Genomic DNA, 27406 nt, shown 5'->3' with positions numbered 1-27406 from the left:
TTGGATTCATTAGTTTATGATCTGAGCTATATAACAGATTTAAGCCAAGGATAATGGTAAATTTAAAAAATAACAAAAAGTTGTATGCATATATTCATTCATACAGTTTCCATTTTTAACCATAATTGCAATAGTATTTAGAAAGAAATAGCAGGGCCCTAGTGGGGTAGCTCAGTTGGTTAGAGTGTCTCCTGATACACTGGGGTTGTGGGTTCATTCTCCAGTCAGGACACATAAAAGAAGCAACCAAAGAGCACATAAATAAGTGGAACAACAAATCAATGTCTCTCTTTCACTTAAAAAAAATCTCTTAAAAAGAGACAGACAGACAGACAGAAAGACAACAGGCCCAAAATGGACTCTCTTATGCACATTAGCAAACCAAGACTTAAGACTTAACCTAATTGCAATTTCAGCTTCCCAAGAATGCAACCTTACCATTCAACATGGAATTTACCTGGTCAGGGGCAGAGAGATAATCTGTCCCAAAGGCCCTTCTGTTTCCTTTAGGAAGGCAACCATGCCTGAAACAACACATTCTTTGCTAGTAACTTCTTTTTTTCTGCCCCCTTTCTACCTTTAAACACGTTTCCTTTTTTTTATGCTAAATGGAGCTCCTTTATATTTGCTAGATGGAACGCTACCCAATTTATAAATCATTTAATAAAGCCAATTAGACATTTAAATTTTACTTGGTTGACATTTTGTTATTTAACAGTAGTTTATCTTACTCATATCCAGCGGGCTAAAACACAACGAAGGTAATCAGAAAAAAAGCTAACAAAATTCTCAGTAATACCTCAAATTCTCAAAGTGCAATGTCATGGTTTCAGTTTAATATCAATGTGAAAAACTGCTGGCTATTAGTACATCAAAGTTTAACTAAACAAAAACTTCTCCAAATAGTTATGCATAAACATTTTTCATAAAATCTGAGTTCAGTTTATGAAATACTCCAAACTTCACGCCCATATACTGGATACTCAAATATACAGTATCTTTGTTGGCCTTTAAGGCTATTTCATGTGTCCTCTATCTTAACTTAGGAATACTTAAAATTCTTCACTATCAGTAATTATGAAGCTTATAAATATTTTTGCTCAATTACCTGTAAAACAGAACGAGACTCATATTAGATGGCCTGACAATACATAAAGGCTATACAGACATTTCTACTGCTAACATTAAAATAAGCATCCTAAAATGGCACCACCCTTATAATACAAAGATTCACTTGACTAATTCTGAGTTACGAATTCCATCATTTGTCTTAATTCTCTCATTTGACTGTGAACTTTTTAAGGGCAGATATATTATGCATTTACTAACCTAGCCCTTATGGCTTTACATCTGAAATTGTAGGTACTTAATAAATGTTTGCTATTAATTATTAGATAGTAGTGATGGCTATAATTAAAAAACTCCATGTTTCTGAAATATTCTGGATTAGTATCTAAGCTTCCCTTTTATTTGCCAGTGAGAACCAGAAATGGAAAAAATTAATTTACTGAGAAAGCTTAATAAAAGAAGAAATATCTTGGTATCTTTATTTTTTACTTTTATCTTCCCCTTCTTTCCCAAAATGTACAAGAAACCTGTTTCTAACAATAAGCAAATATACAACCACTGAGTTTGGCAGCCTAGGGTAAACTTAAGTTTATTTTATAACATATAATCAACCAACATACTTTAATTGAAGTACATTGAAAACAGCAGTTACTAGCTAATTAACAATAGTAGAAACATATCTCTCAATAAAGGGAAAAAAATCTTAAGATTACATAATTAAATATACTTTGTTCTAAATGCAAGTCATATGGCACACAACTTCACATTCAGTGTAACACTACCAGAATGACTAAATGTGTGCATTTTTACTCTTATCAATAGCTATGCCTATCTTTTGACAACAAAACACTGGGAACATGTAAGTAAAACCAGACTACTCAACTTTAAGCCCAGCATCAGAATTTCGGCCATATAATCAGAATACAGATATGTGTGGATGTGTGTGAACGCTCTGTTTCTTCAAATAGCAAAAGTGTAGCTACCACAGCACTTGACCTCTGACTGGGGCAGCAATCTGAAAGAAAACGCCTCTAGTAAATGTGTTACTCCTCAGATAAGACAGCAGGATGTAGCATAATGGCTAAAACCTCTTTCCTAAAGACAGTAATACTGCTTCCCTGATATTCTAAGTCTCCAGTACTTTAGGTGGACCCTTTTCTATTAGAGTAGCCAGCTCTGACAGAACATTCGAGTATGAAATCGCAAGTTACACTAGAATTCTGGCATACATAATTTGATCCTGGCAATCTGGGAAAAGAATAAATTTCTAAAATGGTAAAGGTACAATATTTAGGAGCTATTTGTAATAAATGCCAAAGCCTTAAAAATAAACAATATTTATATTTTAAAAAAATAAACAAACAATATTAACAGTATGTTTTGGTTATGGAGGCAGCTTAGTAACAAGCAACAAAAGCTTTTAAAATATGCATACCCTGTGACTCACTAATTTCAACTTTTAGAAATTTAGTCTTAGGGTTGGGGATCAGGCAGGGGACAATGGTGTGTGTAATGTACGGACAAGGAGGTTTGGAGCTTCACTCACCGGCTCATTCAACAAATACTGAGGAGCACTCATGCGCCCACTGTCATAGAACTTGCATTTTAGTAGGGAAAAACTGATAAGTAAAGAGATAGTAAGTTAATGTTTAACTAAAAATGGTGAAAAAGGAGCAACTGACAGGTCACTGGGCTGGACAACAGCACTCCTAAAAACTTCCTTTGGTAGCAAAGCCTCACTGGAGTTAAAAAGAAAAAGAAGAAGAACGGAATATGAAGGAGTGGAGATAGTATAAACAGTCTCCTCAGTTTCAGGAACAGAGAAAAGTAGCAGTAGCTGAAGAGGATCACTAACTATGTTTGCATGGCCATGAGAACAAAGCAATAGAGAGGAAACATGATACGGAAATGAGAGGGCAGGACGGCAGGATCACAGTCCTATGCGAGAGCGGGGAGCAACCCCGGGAAGGAGTTGCCCGGGCAGGGACAAGTCACCTGTCACATGAAGAGGAAAGGTAGAGTATATGATACAGGTGGACATTGGATGAAAGAACTCAGAAACACAGGCCCCACTGGCTTTGGGGCCCTTGAATTGGCTGTTGACTCTGTGCCCAAATACCTACATGATTTGATCCCTCACCTCCTTCAGTTCTTTATTCAACTGTTAACTTCTCAGTGAAGTCTCCTCTTACATGTTTAAAATTGTACCCCAACACTTACAATCCTCTTTCCCTACTTTGTTTTTCTTAGTATCTATTACCATCAAATATACAACATATTTTACTCTTAAAACATTTTATTGTCTATAACAAATCTCTAAAGATACCATCAAAGAACATGTGACATTTCTTTAATAACATGGGACACCACTTCGACAACAAAAAATCAATCTTTGCTGATATGACTATTACATCTGCACATAACTTATTCTCAGGAAAATCGTAGCAAGTCTGTTTCACCATCATCAGTTCTGAGGAAGGAATTAGTTATAATGGTTCAGCATACCAAGATTCTAGGTTAGCAGAAAGTTGGTCACGGGCATCAGAATACACTGGCAGTGGCAAAGTCAGACTTGATCATTTAACCATCAGCTGTGCAACAGTGAGCTGGAACTGAGACCAGAAGAGTACAGTCTCTTAAGGGTTTCTTCAGATATTTAGGAAGTATAGAGTAGGACAGAGAACACAGGATAGGGGTGGAGGAGGCATATGATCTAGGCTGGGGGAGAATCCTAACTTGAAAATACAATTACATCACAGCACAGTCTTTGTAACCCCATATTATCTGTTAGGTATATCAAACAGCTATCATAACCCTCTATTTAATGTTAACTGGGTTGTTCTCATTCATGTGGAGACAAAAGAACTGGTGGCACTGTGATATATAAGAGGACCAAACAAAAAAAGAAAAAAGAAAAATAGTTTTGATCCAGATACTACCACTTACAAGTTACATGTTAGGCAAGTCAAACTCTAAGCCTCAGTTTTCCTTATCTGTAAAGTGTAAATAATTGTAGCACTTTTCTCATAGGACTGTTCTAAAGATTAAATGTGATTCATGTGAAAGGCCCAGCACAGTCCCAACCCCAAATGGAACTCAACAATAAATAGTACTCTTCCCATTAATAATACCAGAAATGTTCAGATCTCCAGAGAGAGAGGCTTTAACTTTGATTTCCAGATCAAGATAACAAACAGAAAACACTAAGGCATTTGGGGAGGGACACAGGTATATTCTCTGATCCCATTTTCCCCCTTTTGTTCCCAACTAGTAGGCTACTCAGTGCAACTAAAGAAGGAATTCCAGCCTGGTTCCATGCTAACTAGTCAGATGTCCACAGGATCAAAGCGGAAGATTTCAAGTATCCAAAGTCAGTCTGGTGGACTCGTCAAGACACTATACCCACATAATTACACATAAAATACATAACTACTATTTTTGCTTTAGACAGTTATCTTGTACAGCAAAGGTGTGCCAACTATAGCTCTTCGGCCAAATCAACCCCACTGCCCTCTTTTTAAAAAGAATTTGATTGGAGCACAGCCATTTCCCTACTTCACATTCAATGGCAGAGTTGAGTAGATGCAAAACACTGTATGGCTCTCAAAGTATAAAGCATTTACTATTTGGCCCTTTGCATAAAAATTTTGTTGACCTTTATGTCAGAGAAATTAAAAATAAGAAATTATTTTTCCCATCTCCAGTAGCCTTTTTGTGGATCCATCTTTACGTAGACCATATTCTTTCCGCCTGAAGAACGTGCTTTAACATGTCTTACAGAGTAGGTCTGCTAGCAATAAATGCTTAGTTGTCCTTTGTGTAAGAAAAAGTATTTCTCCTTTGGATATTTTGATATTTTTCATTGTGTATATATATCTAGGCTGAAAGTTTTTCATTTTTTCACTCAGCACTTTTAAAATGTAATTCCACTGTCTTTGGGCTCCTATGGTTTAGGATGAAAAGTCAGTCAAAGCAAAATTCCTAGCTTTGTTCTTTATATGGAATGGTTCTTTCTTCTCCGGATGCCTGTGAGATTTACTCCTTGACTGTTGTTTTCAGCAGTCTGAATATTGTGTGTGTGTGTGAGAGAGAGAGAGAGAGAGAGAGAGGGAGAGGAGGGGGGAGAGAAAGAGAGAGAGAATTACATATGCAGGTTGTTATTCTCTAAGCTTCTTGGATCTACAGTTTTGTATCCCATTAACTTTGACAAATTCTCAGTCATGGCTTCTTTGACCCCATTCTCTTTGTTTACCTTCTGATATTTCAACTATGTGTATGTTAGATCTTTTGATGTTTTCCTACTGGTCTTGGATATTATTTTTATTTTTTTCAAGTTTTCTTCTCTTTGTATTTAAGTTTTGGTAATTTCTACTGACCTATCTTAAAGTTCACTGATTCCTTCCTCAGATGTTTGTAATCTACTAATGAAATTAGTGAAGGCATTATTTATCTGTTACTGCTTTTTATTTACAACACTCCACTTGATTCTTCTTTTTATCCGTCTCTGTTGAAATTACCCATCTGGTCATGCATATTGCCACCTCTCCTTGTACAGCCTTTAACATATTGATCATGGTTATTTTAAATGTCCTTTTCCAACAACTGTGTCATAGGTAAAGTTAGTTTCAATGATTGCTTTTTCCCTGGGTATTTTTTTTCTTGCCCAAGTCTTTGTGAGCCTTGTGATGTTTTTGTTGAAAACTGAACATCTTGTGTAGGACAGCAAAGACTGAGGTTAACCATTTTATGCCTGAAAAGGGCAAGTTTTTTTCCTTCTCTTAGGCTTTGGGGGTGGAGGGAAATTATTTAGTCAGGAATTTGGCTGGTTTGAGTTTAGTGCTATTATGATTTCCAGTGTACCACAGACTTCAAATTCCTGTAGAGATATCCTGTATTTAGGATGGGAAACTGGCTTATCAGAGTAATATCTAGTCTTTTTTGAGTTAAGTTCTTTCCTTTGCACTGTCTCTTTCTCTCTTCTTTTTCCTTTCCTGTAGTTAACCCAGCAGTATTTCGCTGTTACTTGTTATTAGAAACTTCTTAGTTTGATGATAGAGAATGGCTGGGGAAAGGAATATCCTCTGCTGTTCTGAGTAACGCCGAGCCTTAGTCATGCACTGTGTCTCTGGATCTTGGGGGTGTAGCTTTTTCAGTTCCCCAACCCTGACCTAACCCCATGGTTTTGTGCTCAGCATATTCCTGAAGAGTAGATATAACCCTCCCCCACTTTCTTCCCTCAGCTGCAATGAATTTCACTAATGTCCCTGATGCACCGCCTCCTATTCAACCACTCCCACTTAGATTAAGGCTTCTACTATGTATTAGATCAGGGGAGAAGGATTCAGACACTGCTGTTCTCTTCTGTAGTGTGTGCCACACTGGATATTTCTTAGGGTTCATCCTTACTTCCCATCTCTTGGGGTGCTTACCCCACGCACTGTGGTTAATGGGGAAAAGAGCATGTAAGAGGGTGCAGGGTCCTCCAATTTCTATTTTCCTCACAGATTTTACATGTCCTTGCTAGCCTGTACCTGCCTTCACTAATTTGTCCACAGTTGCAGCTGAACTCTTACTGGTGCCCAGCTGAGGCTGCCTCAGGTGAGTGAGTATTGGGCCTATTCTTTCCCTGCAGGCACCATCTGTCCTTACATTTGGAAGTTAGGTTCTTTCTCATTGTAAGAGTGGGAATGACACTCCTTCCAACTCTGGATCCCAAAGCAGAAACTGAAAGACCTGAATACTTTCTTCCACCCTCTTTTGGAATAAAAATATATCCTGATGACTGTTCTATACTTCCAAGATGTAAAAATCCCAATGTATAAATTAACATGTGCCCAGTTCTTATCCAACCCCTGCCCTATTACAGTCTCTCTTGTTAAAAAGATTGTTTCATTGGCTAAGTATAAATTTTCTATGGAAAAGGGGAAGACTTCTTCTATGCTAGATCATACCCTTTAGAGAGAATTAAATGTGATCATAAGAATTTATCTTCTGTGGCTTGTTGATTATAAATAATAACATACACATACATGTACTACAAATCTCTGTATGTCATTATCACCATCTGGTATACTACAATGTCCTTTTGTTTAGGAGTTTGTGTAAAACAGATAAATATGCATATACATCTTCCTTCCATTGCCCTTCTCTGCCTCTCGTTAAAATTTTAAAACTATAGGAATGTTCCAGTTCAGAAAAGACCCCAAATATAGGCTTCTGTTTTAGTTAAATATCCTACCCAAATCGTGCTGTGCTTCAGGTTCCATTTGGATGTCTCTCCTGTTGTAACATCAGTATTTGCAAGAAATTTTCCTCTGTTGAGCATTCATGAGTCGTAATGTAAAATCCTACCATCAATAACCATTTTAAGACATACAACCTGGCTGGTGTAGCTCAGTGGATTCAGCACGGGCCGGCGAACCAAACAGCGGTGGTTCCATTCCCAGTCAGGGCACATGCCTGGGTTGCAGGCCAGTTCCCAGCAGGGAACGCACAAGAGGCAACCATGCATTGATATTTCTCTCCCTCTCTCCTTCCCTTCCCCTCTAAAGATAAATAAATAAAATCTTTAAAAACACACACACACACACAAAAGTAAAAGTGTATACATTTATTCCTATCCCTTAATTATTATTTTGCTAAAAAAACTGTATTTGGATATCACAGGTACAAATCTTCTAGTGGCACATGTGAAAAAAAGTTTTTCTCAGTATGCTGTCTTCATATAGTAACTAATCCAAAATAGGAAACTATCCTTGCACTGACTGAAGTCTCAGGGACAGATGCACTGATTAGAGATTGCAACAGCATAGCTCATGCTGTCTGAAAGGCTTTCTGAAGCAGATGTTCCATCTTATGACTCATCTAATCATTTATTTATATACTAATGTCCACTATCTTATATCACTCACATCAGAGCAACCAAGTAGGGAGAAAAAAACCCCTCCAAATTCTGCTCCTGCAAATACAAAGTTCCCATTTAGATTCAATTGTTTCTAAAAAGGACAGAAAGTCCTATTTGTCAGTTTTCTGTTTTTAACTCACAGAACTCATGAGGATTTTGTGTATATAAAAAATTGTCAAAGCATAGCAAGCCCATTGCAGAGATACACCACTGGCTACCTTAGAAAATGTACTTATACGTTACTATACTTTACCTTTTATTTATTATTAAAATAAGTACCTAATAGTGACATTTCTAAAGCTTTTTACAAAGTACAAGATAATTTGCTTTAAGTGAGTAATTTTATTCCATTAGTTCTGAAATATATTCACTAAAAATTATCTAAAGAAAATACTTGTCAATTTAAACAGTGTCAATATATTAGTGCTATTAACTTATTCCAGTAAATTATAACCAAGATTATTTAACAAGATTCTGAAGAAAAAATATTCAGATTACTTAGAAGCCACTGATAAAGGTTCTTTAAGAATTCACATTGCCATTTAGAGTTAATGTTACTGTAAGCATAAAAGTTACCTAACAGTCTAAATATTTATTCTAATATCAATCTTAAGTCTTAATCAGTTATACTTTGTTCATTTTTAACAAAAGAAAATGAATAAAAATGACTGCAAGCCTTTTAACTGTGAATTTAAAAATTAGAACAATACTATTAACATTAACATGAATGTATCATATTAGAAGCATTAAACTTCATTTGAAAATCAAATCATATAATTGAAGGATTTTCCACACATATAGGGTTTCCTACATTTTATCTCTTAATGCATCATTTATTAAAGGGAAATTTTAAAATTGAGAAAAACCTTTAATAATATAACCACCTCATTATTTGCTATGAAAATAAAAAGAAAATTTTTATGAAACTGTCAATTTAAATAGTAGTCAACAGCTGCATACAATCAGTGAACAAATTCAGTTCAAGGCAAGAAGAACTACACCTCCATTTAGTGGTTGCAATTTAGATTATTCTAGCGTGTAATACTTTAATTGTATAAAACAAAGCCGATGTCACAAATACAAAAGAACTTCTTGCAAAGCAAGTACCACAAGTAATTTCTATGCTGCCACTGATGGCTGACAACTGATGAGCACTTTGTTCAAATGTATATACTATGCACATAAGACAACAAGTGGTTTTTAAAAGAAAATACTGAAAAACAGAAGCTCTTAACATTTTCACAATCAACACTTTAGAGTGTCTTGTCAGAATATCCACTTTGATCTTCGACTACTAAAACATCCCTTGTACAGAGGAATATACTATGCTTGACATTCAAAAAAGGAGCCGTACTAGAAAACTAGGATTAGCACTGGGCTAAAGACATTTATAAGAGACAATGTTCTAATACAATGTCGATGTGTTGGTGCCAGTGTATTCCATGGTTTAATAATTTAGGCTAAAATACTCGCAAAATTTAAAAAATATCCTTATTAATTAACTTCTGGGTACTGTTCCAGTGCTGGGGGGAAAGTATCTCCCCATAAAAGCAAAGAAACAAACACCCAAGTTTTTTAGGCCTTATTAGCTATATTAGAGGTGTTTTCTCCTCAATGCAAATAGGTGAAACATACGGCAGTGTCCGAAATGACTGGCACTTCCCACTACCACCAACACCTCAAAATAAGCTTTTAATAAAGCACTAGAATGTATGTTGCTTGTGGTGTTATTTTTAAAAGAATAATACAAAATCAGAATAAAATAAAACTTCAAAAGATTGAGACACAGGTACTCACTACCCTGTCTCCCGCTCCATGAACTAATCACAGGGAAAAAAAACTTTGATTGGGAATAAATAACTACTAAATATTCATATATAAAAAGAATCTTTATTTGTCTAAAATGATTTTAACTGTTCTAGTTCAAAGGGCAACAACTGGGGATGAAGAAGCGTATACTTAATCCACAAAATAATGAGGAAAAATGAATAGGCAGGTGTTCTACAGCTTCCCTTAGTCGCATTAATACATGTGAGGAATACTGAACTATCTCTGTGAAATATTAAATTATCTCTAAACTCACATAACAATGATTTAATTCTGAGGTATACAAAGGGTTGGCACGAGTAGGTTTATAGTTACATGTGAAACAGTTTATTCTTGTATTATTTATTAATTATTATATTATTTTCCATATGAACTGTAAACCTACTTTTGCCCACCCCCATATGTAACATCCAATTTATTTACATACTTTAGCCAAATATTCATCTGTAAGCAAGATGCTCAAAGAATACAGTATCTATTATTCAGTCTTTCCAAATGACTGTAGTTAAGGGCTCTGCACATTTGCAGTGAAATTCTGTACACAATGTTTATAAAACAAAAATGGCCAAGTTAAATAATAAATTATTTTCATTTACCTGGAACATTAGAACCTAAAGAAATCCAGGTTGTATTAACAGAAGATGAGAAAGCAAGCAGATTCATAAAGACGAACAAAGACTAGTTAGCATTTTCTAAGAATTCGAAACAGTGGTTCTAGAAGTATGGGACCCCTGGTGGGTCTGTAAGGTCAAAACATTATTTCATAACCATTCTAAGATGCCATTTGCCTTTCTCACTGCACTGGCATCTGCAGTCATGGTACAAAATCACTGGGAAAAACTGTCAGGATCTTAGCATGGATCAAGGCAGGGACAACAAACTACACTAACCATCACTGTGCCTACACACACAAAAAAAACAACAATCAAGTTTCACTTAAGAATGTCCTCAATGAGACACCAAAATTACTAATTTTATTAAATCTCAGCCTTAGGGTACAGATCTTTTTACACGCTGGGTGAGGAGACGGAAGTACACATCCATCACTCCTGCTGCAAACCAAAGTAGAACGGTTGTCCAGAAAAAGTATTTGAATTGCAAGGTGAACTAGTCACTCTTTTTGTGGAACACCATTTCTACTTGAAGAAATGACTGACGTTCAAAGTACAGTCATTTAATCTTTGGTATTTGGCAGCCATGTTATTAGAAATGATAAAATTCAGGCTTACTGAAAATTTTGATTTTTGAAAACTTGTATCTGCCAGCAGGAGCTCGAGTACCTCCCAATATTTAAAGAGTTTTCTTATAAGAGCTGTGCTGTTATTAACAGATGTGATTTTAGAATATTGCATAATGAAACGTGTACACACTTAGATCTGCATCACTCGCTGAGAAGCGGTATTCTCCAAATGATTAAATGCGTGCAGCGGTAGGAAGAGCCATTCGAAGTGCAAGACAGACCAGCAGATTTTTAAGGTAAAAGTCCAAGAGGTCCATTGCTAAAGTTGCAGATACTACATTCCATTAACATTTAAGAAACTTCTATTTGTCAAGTTTTGATATAGTATGAAACAATATTCACAATTATTGGAAGTTTATTAAAATATTCTTCCTTTTTTGAACCCCACTGCTGTGTGAAGCCAGAATTTCTTCATATATCTCAACCAAAATGAAATATTACAAAATATTAAATACACAAATATGATAATCTAGCTACCTTCTATTATGCCAGCTGTTAAAGAGATTTATAAAATATAAAACAATCCTACAATCCTTAAATATTTCTTTTAGAAAGTATAATTATTTTCCAAATAGATATACATTAACCTTTAATGGGCTTAGCAGTGCTATTGTAAAATACATTAAGAAATAATTTTAATAATCTTAGTTTTAATTTCTAGTATGGTAAACATTAATTGATATTAACTTACATAAACACAAGTTTGGGGGAGCTCTTAAAATTTTAATATAAAAGTGTTGAGACCAAATAGTTTGAGAACTGCTGTTTTAGAGGTGCTTAATCCCAATTCCTTTGAAGATATTTTTCCAACTCTCCACATGGGGGTGGGTGACTGAAAAGTTGCATTCTTTTTTATAAAAATGATTTCAGTATAGGCCTATAAAGATAGTTGAGGGAAAAACACTACAGAAGTTAGAAAAAGGTACCAGAGCTCTTTGCACGTTTGGCTACCTCCAGATCTACAGCAGGATACGGAAAAGCTAGGCCAGGAACATCCTTCACATCACGCCGGATGTGAAAGCCCTCAAAGACCACTAGAGCAGCACAGCATGAAGAGTCAGGAACCAACTCAAAGAGGCTCCCTCAGCCAAAAATGGAACAACCTGAACATCAGCAAGGATGAAAACCGTGATGAACTGAAACATAGACAGTACTTAAGCCTATGATTTTTTAATGATCGAAAGTATCACTACTCACCTTTGGAGGATGCTAATGAATCAATTCATTGTGCCAATTTTATCCTAAGAAAATATCAATATAATCTCATTTTTCATATCCAATCCACATACCCAAGAGAAGGGAAGAAGCCTAAGTCGCCAAAGTATTTCAGTGTAATATTCATTTGGTAAAAATAAGTTTCTATACTCCGTAAATTCCATTTTTTAAATTCTAGATAAAAAAACTGGCATACTGATGCTAATTAACAGTAAACATCCACTTTCTACTGTAAGATGTATTTTCCTTACCACACATAAGTTGTTTTCAAAGAGGCCTACACAAAACACCTACCTTTAACAACCAAACAAAATCACTTCTCTAAATGTGATCTCTCTTCCCCTCTGAACTGTATCCTTAGAAATGCTGGTGCGTATCAAAGTAATTACCATGAATACTTTAGGTTCAAGGAATATGAAGATTTTCTTTTTTTTTTAAAGATTTTATTTATTTATCTTTAGAGGGGAAGGGAAGGAGAGAAGGAGAGAAACATCAATGTATGGTTGCCTCTTGTGCGTCCCCTGCTGGGAACTGGCCTGCAACCCAGGCATGTGCCCTGACTGGGAATCGAACCACGATTGTGTGGTTCGCAGGCCCGCGCTCAATCCACTGAGCTACACCAGCCAGGGAGGAATATGAAGATTTTCTTGAAGTAACTAGGTTCTAAGGTAAAGGTGACTAAAGACTTAACGTATAGGACATGAATATTATAATCAAGTAACTAAAAATGCACACAACATATCAGATAATGGTCTTAGAAGGAAGGGCTTTAGATCAAAGAGCCCAGATTCAACTCCCAGTTCTGCCATTTACTAACTTGAGTGAGACACTTAACCTCTCTAATTGTTTCTGTAGTATGAAAAACAAGAACAGTAGTACATACTTCATGTAAATCTTGTGAAAGATTAAATGAGGTAACAGATTCTTTCGCATACTGCCTGTAATAGGTTAATGCTCAAGAAATAATGCTTCTGGTAATAGTATTAACTATTATTGATTTCATGTAAAGGGAAAGAAAACAAGGTAGGAAAATGTTGGGCAGAACAGTTCCTTTTACCAACTGTCAACAGATAGCATCACTAGTCCAGTAAAGTGTTATTGGTGAGTGAGAGATAGAGAGGGGGAAAGAGGGACAGAGGGAGAGAGGGAGGAGGAGGGGAGGGGGGGAGAAAGAGAAAGTGGGGAGAGAGAAGAAAAGGGGTGAGAGAGGGAGGGAGGGAGGGAGGGAGGAAAAAAGAGGGATGGAGGGAGAGGAAGACCAGGAGAGAAGGAAAGGGGTGGAGGGGGAGACAGGGAGAGGGGGCCCTGACCAGCGTAGCTCAGTGAGTTGGGCATTAATTATCTCACAAAACAAAACGTCTCCACTTTGATTCCCGGTCAGGGCACACACCTGGGTTGTGGTTTGGTCCCCAGACTAGAGGTAACTGATCAATGTTTCTCTCTCACATTGATGTTTCGCTCCCTCTCTTTCTCACTCCCTTCCCCTCTCTCTAAAAATAAATAAATACAACCTTTTAAAACATAAAATAAAGTGGCAAACTATCTCAAAATAATTATATATTAAAAAAAGAAACATCAACGTGAAAGAGAAACATTGACTGGCTGGTTGTCTTATGATCAGTTGCCTCCCGGACCACAAGGACCCCAACCCAGGATTGAACCCACCACCTTTTGGTATAGAAGATGATGCTCAGTTTGGTATACCAACCAACTGAGCCACCCAGCCAGGGCCTTCCTCAGTTCTTTAAAGTAACACACTAAACCTTGGCCAGATTTTAACCCCTAATACAACACTTACAATTGTTTTTAAAAATCACACTCAATATTATTATTTGTTGTTCGTAGTGGTTTAATCCATGTCAAATGTAGTTTACAAAGGCAAAGGGGAAGTACCTTTGTATAGACACAGCATCACACCATGAGGCGCAGGGGAGGGAAAGAGAGACAACCCTTTTCCCTGGGCACAGTAGCTCTAATTCCGAGAATGGTTCTTGGCAGAAGGCTGGAGAGCCAGGAGCACCCTCATCCAGCTCCAACCTCAACCCCTGCTGCAGCTCAGTTCCCATTTCTGTGCCTCCCTCTTCCCCAAATCCTTATGAAGAGGCCAGGAGCTAAGACCAAAGACAGGATCATGTCCCTTGGGGCATATGTCCCATGTCTGGGAGAAGAAATACAGTATACACCACTGACCACTGAGCACACGGGAGAGGGAAGGGACACCATGGGAGAGAGAGGCAGGCACCCCAAGAGGTGGATGGGCTGAGCCCTGAGCCAGCCCTAAAGGAGGCACTATTTCCAGATATTCTTAAAAAAAGAAGAGAATCGCACAACCAAAGAGGAGGGAAGGGGAGGAGTGAGGGTGAGGAGTTATCCCATTTATACACAACACTGTAAAAGTACATGGCCTATATCACATGTGCTTCAGTGTGGTTTCTGCATGTCTGACTGTCTGTTAGTTAGTCTGGGGGCAGGATCTCAGGAGCTTTGTCCTGCTACCCACCTCACCTACTACACCTACCTGTCTCACCTTGGGAATTGAACTGGGAAAAGGTATGGTCCCCAATTTTGGTGGGAGCCAGCAAGCAGGGCCTGGGCCTCTGGCTCCAGAGACCTGTGTGTGTGCATGTGCATATACTCACACATGTATGGACATGGGGAAACTGTGTGCAAGTATATACAGGGGATAGGGTCTCATCACAGAAGCAGGCAAGCAAGACTGCCTGAGACAAGGCCTGCCTGGGATGGCTAGGTCACAAGTAGGTTCTCCACATGTCTCGGGGTGCTGTGATAGTGCTGAATTGAGGGCAGAGCTTCTGGGGACTCAGGTTCCACAGCCAGCACTCCTCACAGTGCACATGCCAACAATAGATAGACATCAGGGTCATTGAGTATGAGTTCATGCAGATGACACCAGATGGCCACTGTTTAAGTTCCCTGACTTGAGCCTTCAGGGCCTTAAATATGGTCACAGCTGATTCTTCGGTTATTTTCTCGATGTCACTATTCTTGCAGATCTTTTGCCTGGCCTCCTGCTTGTTGCTCTCCCTGTTGCTGGTAGATGGCATGTCATCACTGCCCATTTAGAGCCAGTGTGTGACATGTGTGCTGGGAGGGCTGCCATTTAGGACTGCTCCCAGAATGAGAGAGAGTCATTTGTAACATGCCTCTCTCTCTCCTTGGCTTCACCAGACTCCTCATCTGAGGAGGGGATGACGTAAGCCTCCACATATTGTGGCTTCCCATAATACATGGGAAGTGTCATCCCCATCCAAGTCAGCATCACTGTCTGGCTTCTCCTTGGTGCTGCATGTGGTCCGCTTCTACCCTACCCACTCATACCCCCCAGAGTGGTTGCTATGCTCATGCTTGTTGTCCACAGCATCATTCTCAGACATGCAGGAGCCTCTCCTCTTGGAAAGGCAATGCTCCACATGCCCACTCATCTCCTGCTCCAATCCTGCCAGGTGTTGGTGGCACAGGGGACATACCTGCCCTCCATCTTGCTTCGTCCATTTCATTTTCCCAGTCGCAACATTCCAGTGGGTCTACCGGTTGGCTCGAACTTGCAGGAAGGTTTGTTCCCTCCCCTGACTAACCACTCCAGGCCCAAGGCATTGACACCTGGGACTGCTCTAAGGAGACCCTGTGGCCACCTCATGGTGCTGTCCCAGGCCTGACATCCAGCACCCTGGGTCCCTCATGTTGGTGCTGGTCCTCAAAATTATTTTAATTTGAGTTCTTTCCAAACATGTCACCCACAATACACAAATCAGAATCCAGCTGTATATACAAAGATGGAAAAAACAAGTTAGGAAAATGGGTGGAACATGTGTAATCCCTGCATTTTTCCACTAGTGCTTTATTAAACTTTGAACAATAAATTTAGTTGGCTAAAAAAAACCTGAGTGTTTTAGGATCTGCTGACAACCTGTTAAATAAACTTAATCCACCTCTAAAAGAAAAAAAAAACAAGCAAAAAAATAATAATAAATAAATAAATAAATTTAGTTGGGGGGGATGACTAAGAACACCATTCTCAGAATGCTATAAATTAGTGTTTAATCCACTGGTTGTGGTTACTCTGTAATGGCAGACACTTAATTAACGTATAATCCATAGTTTCAGTTCTATCCATCTGACAACCTGACAGAAGAAAGAAAACCTTCAGAACAACTGGCCGGAAGGGAAGGTGGACACAACTGTCCCTTTCACCTCATGTTCCAGGGAAGAGGAATAAACCACCTCCCCCTGAGCCAACTCCTTACCTATGTGAAGTGCAAAATACCTAAAGGTCTGGTGGCGCAATGGGTTTAAGTACTATGGCGAGAGCTGAGTCACCCAAATCCAGGCCAGTGGGCAGTGCTCCTTCCAGCCCACAGAGGGAGCAAGGACAGCAAAGGCAGACTTGGAGTGGAGAAGATGGACCAGGAAGAGGACATTACAGATCCGGATGAGCAAACTCAAGGCTCAGGGCCAGTCCAGGAATTCTGAGGGGACACTAGGACTTCACCAATGCAAAGAAGAGGAAACTTAGGGCTCTAAAAGACCAGTGCTGCCACACAGCTGGTAGCCCTCAGAAGAAGCCCTGCCTTTCCTTCAAATGCCCAGGCTGGCAGGTGACACTACCGACCCATAAGCTCAAAGTGACAAGTCACTGATGTACGAAAAGTGTACCTGGGATGCAATGAGTGGTTTAAGGGTGTCAGTGTAGAATTTGCAAAAGGACAAGTTACAAAGAAATTGAAGGTTCATTGTAATAAAACACAAGTGTTCATCTGATTTCATTCATGCAAGTTGAGTATAACAATGAATGCACTGGTTTTCAAAACCAAATGAGTCTCAATACTTACACTTTTAGCTTAACATAATGACAGTGTTTTGACAACTAAGAAGAGTACAGTTTAAAAATTTGAAGCCTAAAGATCAAGAGATTCTCCAGGACCTTAGAAGTTGGCCTAACATCCCTGAGTAATTTCAACGCATTAGTGAGAAGAGTTTTAAAAAGAATCCATATAGTTGCTATTTCGAGCAAAGACAGGAAACAAGACCTCTAAAATATGTCAGAAAAGACATTCAAGAAAAAAATGAGAAAGCTCCATGCACCTAAGTATATATAAGACCACTATGAATATGAGGATATGTTCAAGCAATTAAGTTGTAAATGGCTAGTAGATTAAATAGCTTCATATAATATCACAATGCAAAGTAGAGAAGGAACTATCTCCTACTGCTACAACATTTTCCACAGTAAACAGAGCTGGTTAATAGAATGCATTGTATATGTAGATGAGAACCACTGCATAATTACTTAAACCATTGAATTTGTATCGAAGAAACAAAGAAAACATGTTTTTTGGTCAGATTGTTTACTGCAATCCAATACTAGATTAATTTAATAAATACTGCTGAAACGAAAATTACAGGACCCAAAGAAAAAAAACTCCGTTATTTTAGGGTACAATCAAAGACAGCTTTATATTGGCAATTTGTGTCTATACAAAAATGTGTGACTCATTTTAAACTTTTAAAGGACTGGCTTATGAGAGGGGGAGATGGGCTGTGGAAAACAGTAATTTATGTTTGTGGTAATTAAAGGTGATTTACAAAACATATAAACACCCAACTTAACCTAAGGGGGGTGGCAATTAAATGAAGGTATTTTTACCTTCTCATTTAGCAGTTCAATAAAGTTGTAGGGCCTTGAGGGCTACAATTCCATATAAACTAGAAAGGCAACTTAAAACCTATTTCTTCCACCAGAGCTACTTTCATTTCTTTTTAGCAAACATGGCAACAAACTAAAGAAGCTCTCTGGAATCTTACTGTCAAAGCTCTACGCAGTTTATACATAAATTCAAACAGATACAGGGGGACAGTAATATAAAACAGAATGAAGACACATCTGTCATTAATAACAAAGGAGAAGAAATGAGGTCTTTTATTGTCCTGGCCAAAAATTCTAACCATCTGCACACAAATCATCTTCTCTACGTAGATTGTCTTAGTTGTATCTTGGTAAGAACTTGTCTGCCCAGTTTAATTAAGGAGGGTGAAGGCCAAGATATAAGCAAAACCAGTGAACACCTTAAAATCATATTGGGGGCCCCCAGGAAAGAGAGAAGTATTTTTAAGAACTGTAAAACTGGACAGATCTTTCAAAATAAAAAGAGATGACATCAAAATCAAACAGTACTATTAATAGTTATTCCCAAAACTGAAATGCTGTATTTACTGAAGTAGACTTTTTTTTAGGAAAATAAAGATTAAAAAGCAAATTCAAATAGCAGCTAAACTCGTCCATGTAATCAGGAGAAAAAAATAAGCATATATTCTTTCTAATTTAAAAAGGAAGGAAAGGGAAGGTAAGGGGAAGGGAAGAAACCATTACCTTCTGGAGACTGGGAACAAAGGAAAACAGGAAATTTTATTATGAACACCTGAATTATTTCCTATTTTGTTTGTAATAAGTCAATATCATTTAAAATATTTCAATACAATAAATATTTTTTAAGTAACAACATCTGTTTGGTCATTTATAATCAAAAGGTAGCCCTGGCTGGTGTGGCTCAGTGGATTGAGTGCTGGTTTGCAAACCAAAGGGTCGCTGGTTTGATTCCCAGTCAGGGCACATGCCTGGGTCCCCAGTAGGGAGCACAAAAGGCAACCACACATTGACATTTCTCTCCCTCCTTTCCCCTCTCTCTAAAAATAAATAAATAAAATATTTTTAAAAAGGTAGAAATCTGATAAAACCTAAACTGTCTACTCACAAGGTATGAAGGGAAAGGATGTAAACAAATAATGGTAATTTTATATGCACTATGGAATGGCACTCATTTTTTCTAAAGCACAAGGTTTTGTACCCTAATTGCATATAATTCAATCTGGTATAAGAGAACAATTTTTCATATCAAGTACATGGCTACTGATTATATTTCAAACCACACAAGACTGGAATCACTAGCAAGGGTTTCCCTTTGCTTTGACAAATCAACAAAGTAATTTTGTTTAGGTGACTCTGCATTGCACATATTAAAACAATTAGTGTAAAGATAATGAAATTGCTAGGAAAAATTTAGAAGACTGCTTCTTTCACTATCATCATTCTTACTCCAGAGGAAAAATCCAGGTGAAACAAAACACTGAATTCTCAATGAAAGTCCCTCAATCTTTTCATCATTCAAAGTCCAGCTTAGGTTAGGTGGCCAAATTCTGGTTCCTTCTGGCACAGACAAAGATAAGGCTCCTTTAGTCAGGCAACCAGGGTAAGAAGAGTAAGCTGGAAAATATCCCCTCATGGAGAGTGGACAGAATGGGGAAGACATAATTGGGCACAAAGAAATCAGTTATTAGCATAAAGAGGTATAAGGGCCATCTTGCCATCCCTTCAGCCCTCCCTTCTTCCCTCGACACATGCATGCGAGCTAAGATACCTTAGAAATGCAAGTATAAGACCACAAAAACTCAATGCATGGGAACAATCAAGGAAGTAACTTCTTTATTTTTAAAAGATTTTATTTATTTATTTTTAGAGAGAGGGGAGGAGAAGGAGGAAGAGAGGGAGGCAAAAATCAGTGTGTGTGTTTGCCTCTTGCACACCCCTTACTGGGTACAACCTAGGCATGTACTCTAGACTAGGAATCGAACCAGCAACCCTTTGGTCCACAGGCCAGAACTCAATCTACTGAGCCACACCAGCCGGGGCTAGAAGTAACTTCTTTAACAACTAAACCCACTATGTACAAGTGGGGACCAAAAAACCCCCCCACAATTTACTTATAAGAAATTGTGTATTTATTCTTACATTTGGACATCAATCACCTTCAAAGTACTCTCCATTTGATGCAATACACCTATCGAGACCTTTTTTTCCACTGCTCGAAACAGTTTTTGAACTCATCAATTTTGTTGCCTTTTAGTGCTTCTGTTGGTTTTTTGTTTCACCGCTTCCACTTCAGCAAAATGTTTCCCATTGAGGACTCTCCATTGGGGGAAACAAAACAAAGTTGTTCATAATTGTTCAAAGTTGTTGGTAATATTGGGTGAATAGAGTGGGTGGAGCATGAGGGGGGTTCATGCCATTTCTTTGGTCAAAAACTGCTGAACACTCAGTGCAGTGTGGGCAGTTGTGCTCATAAATCACCCATCATGAAATGGGCAAACATAATGAAAGAACTTTTTAAAAATCCACTCTCAGACTGGCTCAAATAAATTCTTATAAAAGACTTCTGGCACTTCCAGTCAAGATGGTAGCATAGGTAAACACAGCTTATCTCCTTGTACAACATCAAAATCACAATATACAAAACAATCATCACTCAGAACTGTTAGAAATCAAATTGAATGGAAGTCTAACAACTTCCATTAATTACAAAAACCACTTCCATCCAAACTGGTAGGTGGTTGGAGATACGAAACATGCTGGCCCCGCAACTACCTGTGGTGGATAAAAATTCAGAAGAGATATCTGAAGAGTGAGGAGTCCCACACCCACACCATACCCCCCAACCCAGGGTTCTAGTGCCAAGAAGCTAAGTCCCCATAATTTCTGGCTGCAAAAACCAGTGGAGATTAAGTTGGTAGAAGAAACTTCAGGAGTCCCAAGCAGTTCTCCTTAAAGAACCCACATACAGACTTACTAGGACTCACTCCCTCTGAGTTCTAACACCAGGGTAGTACCTTGAAAGGCACGTGTAACATATAAAGAGACAGTGAAATGTTTAGCATCAAAGTGGGAGGTAAGGGACAGCTTTCTTCCAGACAGAAAGGTGGGCAGAGGCCACTGTTCCTTTTCTGAACCTCCACCCCACAGAGCCACAGAGCCAGCAGGCAGGAGTCATAGCTGAGACTCCATCAACCTGGCTAATACTGTTTGCCCCACCCTGGAGATGCCCTGGGGATCCGTCCCAAACAACTTTTCAGCCCACCCAAGCTGTTAACAGTGGCTTTTCCATCAGAATGGCTGGTCTTAGTGCATGCTTCAAAACTTCCCAAATCCTATCGGACTAGGAAGAGCCGGCCTCAGTGAGCCAATGTCTATATCTCATGCTAGGTGACTCCAGGCCCAGCACTAGCAGCAGCCAGCCTAGATTCACAGCCTTCTTCTCCTGAGACTCTCTAAGCCCAGCACAAGCAGCAGTCATCTCAGATTGCTTTACAGCTCAGGCAGGGTGGCCCCAGCCAAAACACAGGTGGACGTTGACTTGGCCTGTACCACCTGGGAAATCCTAGAGCCTGCACTGCCAGTGGACAGCTATGGACCATGTCAGAGCACCACTACCCTGCCCTCGCACAGGTGATCCTCTACAGAGGGCAGGAGTTGGTGGTCAGTGGTGACAGCCAGTGCTTGCAGCTAGCAGGTCTGTGTAAATCCCTCCCACTGACCTGCCAACAGCAATCAAGACTTAATTACAAGAGGAGAGTGTACTCAGCCCACAGGAAGGATGCACAATGAGTACGCAGCTTGGGTGATAGGGGAAGCTGTGCCACAGGACCCTACAGACACCTCCTACATTAGGCCACGCTACCAAGATAGGGAGTCATGGCAGCTCTACCTAATACACAGAAACAATCACAGGGAGGCTAACAGAATGAAGAAACAAAGAAACATTGCCCAAGTGAAAGAACAGATCAAAACTCCAAAAAAGAACTAAACAAAAGAAAGATAAACAAACTATCAGATGCAGAGTTCAAAACTGTGGTTGTAAGGATGCTTGGGGAACTTAGTGAGGACCTCAACAGCATAAAACAGATCCAGACAGAAATGAATGATACACTAACTGAAATAAAAAATAATTTACAGGGAAACAACAGTAGAATGGATGAAACCGAGAATCAAATCAATGATGTGGAACATAAGGAAGAAAAAACAACCCAATCAGAACAAGAAGAAAAAAGAGAAGAATAGTGGACAATCCTCTGAGACAACCTCAAGCTTTCCAACATTCTCATCATCAGTGTATAGGAAGAAGAAAGGGAAGAGCGAGAAATTGGAAATCTGTTTGAAAAAATAATGAAAGAAAACTTCCCTAATTTGGTGAAGGAAATAGACATGCAAGTCCAAGAAGCACAGAGAGTCCAAAATAAGATGGATGCAAATAGGCCCACTCCAAAACACATCATAATTAAAATGCCAAACGTTAAAGATAAAGAGAGACTCTTAAAAGCAGCAAGAGAAAAGAGGTTAGTTACCTACAGGGGACTTCCCACAAGACTGTCAGCTGATTTCTAAAAAGAAACTTTGCAGGCTAGAAGGGACTGGACAAGAAATATTCAAAGTCATGAAAAGCAGGGACCTACAACCAAGATTGCTCTATCCAGCAAACCTATCATTTAGAATCAAAGGAAGATAAAAATCTTCCCAGACAAGAAAAAACTAAAAGAGCTCATCATCACCAAACCACTATTCTATGAAATGATAAAGGGGCTTATTTAAGAAAAATAAGATCAAAGCTATGAACAATAAAATTGCAATAAATACATATCTGTCAACAATTGTATCAAAAAAAAAAACCTAAGCAAACAAGAACAGAGACAGAATCACAGATACAGAGAACATTTTGATGGTTGCCAGATGGTAGGTGGGTGTGGGGAAATGGGTGAAGAGGTGAGGGGACTAAGAAGGACAAATAGGTAGTTACAGAATAGCCATGGGGATGTGAAGTACAGTACAGAAACGGTGGAGCCAAAGAACCTACACACATGATCTACAGACATGAACAATGGTGTGGGGATTCCCTGAGGGGTGGTGCTGGGTGGAGGGGTCAAAGGGGGGAAAACTGAGACAACTGTAATAGCATAATCATAAAATATAATTTCAAAAATAAACTTATAAATTTTTTTAAAAATTTCACTGAAGCCTAATGCAGTCTCTGTGGTACACTGACACAAGCGGGTTCCTAGAACACTCACCTAGCAGGGGAAGCCAAGGAACCTGCCCTCCAGAAGATAATTCCAGGTTATTTTGTGTGCCCCTCCCTCCCCGTATGTGAGAGTTAAACTCTTTCACTAAGTCATACTGGCAGAACCATCCTGATTATCATAGCTTAAAAATCAAACATTTTACAGAGCTAGAAATAGATGCTGATGGCAGCTGAATCACAAGATTCTAAGCCAAAGCCATCTCCCCATTGTTTCAGTATAGAACTCTTGAGAATTTTATCTGAATCATTTACATACCTTACACTGGTATTTAAATTAGACATTTTCTCATGTTTTAAAAATCAGACTACTTATTCACTTTTTAAAAAGCCAATAGTCTAATGTAAAAAGAAAAGTCACCTATTTCCCCTTCCACCCCAATTCCATTAAAAAATCCTTCAACAATTTGATATAAAATTTCTTCCTACCAGTATAATGTAGAGCTGAGTAGTCCAATACTGTAGCCACTAGCCACATGTGGCTGATATACTTGAAATGCAGCTAGTCCTAATGGGAATCTGCTCTAAGCATAAATTATACATCATATTTTGAAGACTTATTAGCAAAAATATATAAATAATTTTTCATATTGACTAAATGTTGCCATAGTATTTGTTAGATTAAATGTTACTAAATTCATTTCACCTCTTTTTACTTTCGTTTTTAATGTGGCTATCAGAAAAATTTGAATTACATACTTAGCTCACATTTATGGCCCACATTAAATTTTTGTTGGTCATCATGGTGCAAAGGCCAACCGTGCAGGTTTTGGAGTCAGACTTGCCGTAATGAGTACTACTCCTGACTGTACCATCCACCAGCTGTGTAACCTTGGGCACATCTCCTAACCCACAAATCTCCTCTACCCACTTCTGGCGTGTTCTGGAAATTAAATAAAATTCCTCACATAAAGCACTTAGCACACAGCCTGGAACTTTGATGGCAACAAAAGAACAAAAACTATATCCTAATTCTTTTAAAATCATTATATAGCACCTATTTCTTCAGAAACATTTCCTGATATGCCTACAGGTCATTACTGTGCAGAGCAGGTATTCTCTGAATAACAATGCACACCAAGCATTTTAACTCCCTCTCTCTCTTTCTCTTACTCACTCATACACACACTCGTGCATACATACACGTGAATCTTAAACATGCGAAACAATCAGATCTAAAACTGTACAAAAGCAGTGTGGTGTGGTGGAAAGACTGGAAAGAGAAAGAATTTCAAAGAAGAAAGATAGGCTCTACAACCCTGGGAAAACTACTTAACCTTTCTCTCTCAACATCCTCATCTGTACAACTGGGATGACACCAATCCTGCAGAATGTTAAGATGAAATAGAATGACATATTAGAAAGAATCTACCATAGCACCTAACATTTATCAGTTGTTGAATAATCATTCCTCTTCCAGAAATCAAAATAAAACCCTAACAATTCAGGCACATGCTAACGTTATTATTGCTGTGCCACTGATACCAGTAGCCTGGCCAAACCTCAGGGAACAGGAGAGGCTACCAGAGATCACTAACTGCCAGAGGCAGCAGGCAGGACTACAGTGTCCAGGTAACCAAGCTGGGCCTTGCCAACATTCTGCATGTGGCCCATGCAGAGCATCCTATTCCTGGTGACAGAGCAAGACTAGCAAACTAATGGATGGGATAAAAGCCCTGCTACCCCCTTCATGTACCTGATTGGCAGTGGGATCAGGGGAAGTCAGGCACATGGCCATGGAGGTCAGAACTGCCACAGGGGCAGGTGCAAAAGTGGAGAAACCTATCAGTCTAGCCTAGGGAAAAGAAGGGATTGGTTGGAGGATGGACCCTCCCAGAGTGTACACAAGTTTGTGAAGTAATTTGGACATTTTGAGGAAGAACCTGGCCTCTCCCACACCCAAAACTAATACAATCCCCAAGGAAGGGATGCCCTTTTACCCACCTCGCAAACACCAGCCAGTGCATTTTTGGGACCTCCTGGAACTAGAAACCACATGGCCAATGGCATCATTGGCCCCACACAGGGTCTGAGGCGTAAGACTGGCCAGGAGAAAAACTGAACTGACTGGACGACCACCCAGTGGCCAGCTGTGGTTCCCAAGGGATGGTACTTGAAAGTACCAAATGGTCTGGCTCAGGGCATCTGGGTTTTCTTCTGGGTTTCAAGGAGGAGATGCGCTTTGAGACAAAAGTCTGCCATTCTCTGAGATTATGCCACATTTGAATAAAACCTTTCCTTTCTCACCAACCTCTGCCTCCGGAATTTGCCTATTGGTGGCAGCTGGCAACCGAACCCCAACTTTGGTTTGGTAACACGACAAATGCCAAAACCTGTTCATAACTAGAAAAAGTAGCTTTAAAACCTAGTTGGGGAACTAGTTGGTTAAAGCAGCATCCTAATAACACCAAGGCTGTGAGTTCAATCCCCAGTCAGGGCACACACAAGACTCAATCAATGCATAAATAAGTGGAACAACAATGTCTCTCTCTCTCTCTCTCCCTCTCTCTCTCTAAAAAATCAATTCAAAAGTGCTAACTCTACAGTCATCTGGATTCCCTACATTTTATTCCCTGTATAAACTGAAGCTGCAAATCTAAGCTACTATAAAACCATATAGGTAAATACTTGAGAAAAGATAAATACTTCAGGATAAAAAAACAATCTAACTCTATACCCTCTGTTTTTATTAAGTGTTATAAGAGGGATAAAAGACTGCTTCCAAATTACTGCATTTTATGCAAACTAACAGAAAACACTATGCACTGAGCTGTGCCTCAGGTCTCTCCTACAAAAATGTAGTAGGTTTCAATTCAGAGCTAGGAAGGGTTATATCTTCTGATGTACACGTATATCGAATACACGTGAAATCAGATAACTCATAATGTTTTTCTCTTTGCCTTGGCTGCCATGATGCTAGTAGTAAAATTTATTCTCAATTTTAATATTTTATTTGGTATGAGTTATTTGTCACCGTGCACTCAGGTTCCTGACCATCCATCCACCCCACTCCCTTTAATTCTCACTCTTCATTAACTTGCCTTTGTCATTTTGCTGTTATTTTCATTTGTCCTTTTTTATTGTAAGACAGTTAAAACTCCCTTTTGAAGTCAGCACAGCAAAATAATAAACATAACTTAAGTTCACACAAAAAGTTCAAAATTAATCCACAGGCAGAAAATTTAACTTTAAAAGTCCAACCAGGGAATAGAATTCAGGAAAGAACAGGGCAGTATATCCCACATCCCGCCATTACCACCAACACCCCTCACACATGTGCATGCATACACATAACTGAAAATAATCAAACTGTATGTGAAATTGTTTACTAGAGCTTTATATGATTATATACTTGATAATGAACAGTTTTATAAATCTTAACCTCCTATGCTTCTAAATTGCTAATAAAATTGACCCATAGCTCAGAAAGCAGAACTTCCTTCCAGCCTACAAGGTCATATCTCTAAGTACCTGTTGAAAAACTTTATCAAGTTTTATCTAAAACAAGTTGACAGTACAAGCAGTGAAACTGCCAAGGTGTTGTCCTTCAGATGGCACAGAAATGCCTTAGCTTCTTGTTGAAAAACCACTTCAAAACTTCTAATGACAGCTTTCAAAAACTAAAGATTCAGTGAAATCAATAGCCCTGTCATGTTCAAAGCTTTAAAAATCTAACAACATAAAGTTATATTGCTTCTAAAAAACTGGTAAAAAGAAGTCACATCGGTCCATTAAATCCTAGAGAAAAAAATCAATCATTTTTCAAAATAACACCAGTTATCACAAATTACTGCATGTATAGGGACTATACAGGTGTGGGTAGATACACTTTGCTTCCTTGCACAACCAAAACATAAAAACCAATTTAAAAACAAAAAACAACCGGAACTGCCAGAAAATTAAACTGTATGGAAGTCCAACAACCAAAGAGTTAAAGAAACATTCATCTAGAGCAGTAAGAGGGGCAGAAACAGGCAGCAGGGATGCAGAGGACATGCAGCAAGGTGGCTACTGGTAGACTGGGTGATCCCACATTCACAAGCAGATAAACTGGGAGGAACAACTGGGGAGCGAGACAGACCTCACAACCCAAGGAGCTAGCATGGGAAACTAAAGTCTCAAAACCTCCAACTGTAGCCCTGGCTGGCGTGGCTCAGCAGATTGAGCACCGGCCTGTGAATCAAAGGGTTGCTGGTTTAATTCCCAGTCAGAGCACATGCCTGGGCTGCAGGC

At 38.8% G+C, this 27406-nt stretch overlaps 1 protein-coding gene and 1 pseudogene across 1 annotated transcript in view; both read right to left on the bottom strand.

Moving 5' to 3' along the window:
- OLA1 (Obg like ATPase 1) overlaps nt 1-27406 on the bottom strand; it is a 167684-nt gene that overhangs the window by 117746 nt on the left and 22532 nt on the right. The window lies entirely within an intron of this gene.
- On the bottom strand, nt 14881-24911 carry LOC118985832 (E3 ubiquitin-protein ligase RNF220-like; annotated as a pseudogene).

The sequence above is a fragment of the Sturnira hondurensis genome, unplaced genomic scaffold (genome assembly GCF_014824575.4).
Source record: "Sturnira hondurensis isolate 20B ecotype Veracruz unplaced genomic scaffold, ASM1482457v3 Scaffold0004136, whole genome shotgun sequence".
Lineage (NCBI taxonomy): Eukaryota > Metazoa > Chordata > Mammalia > Chiroptera > Phyllostomidae > Sturnira > Sturnira hondurensis.
Note: the sequence above shows the minus strand (reverse complement) of the source record. Positions and strands in the feature narration are given on the sequence as shown.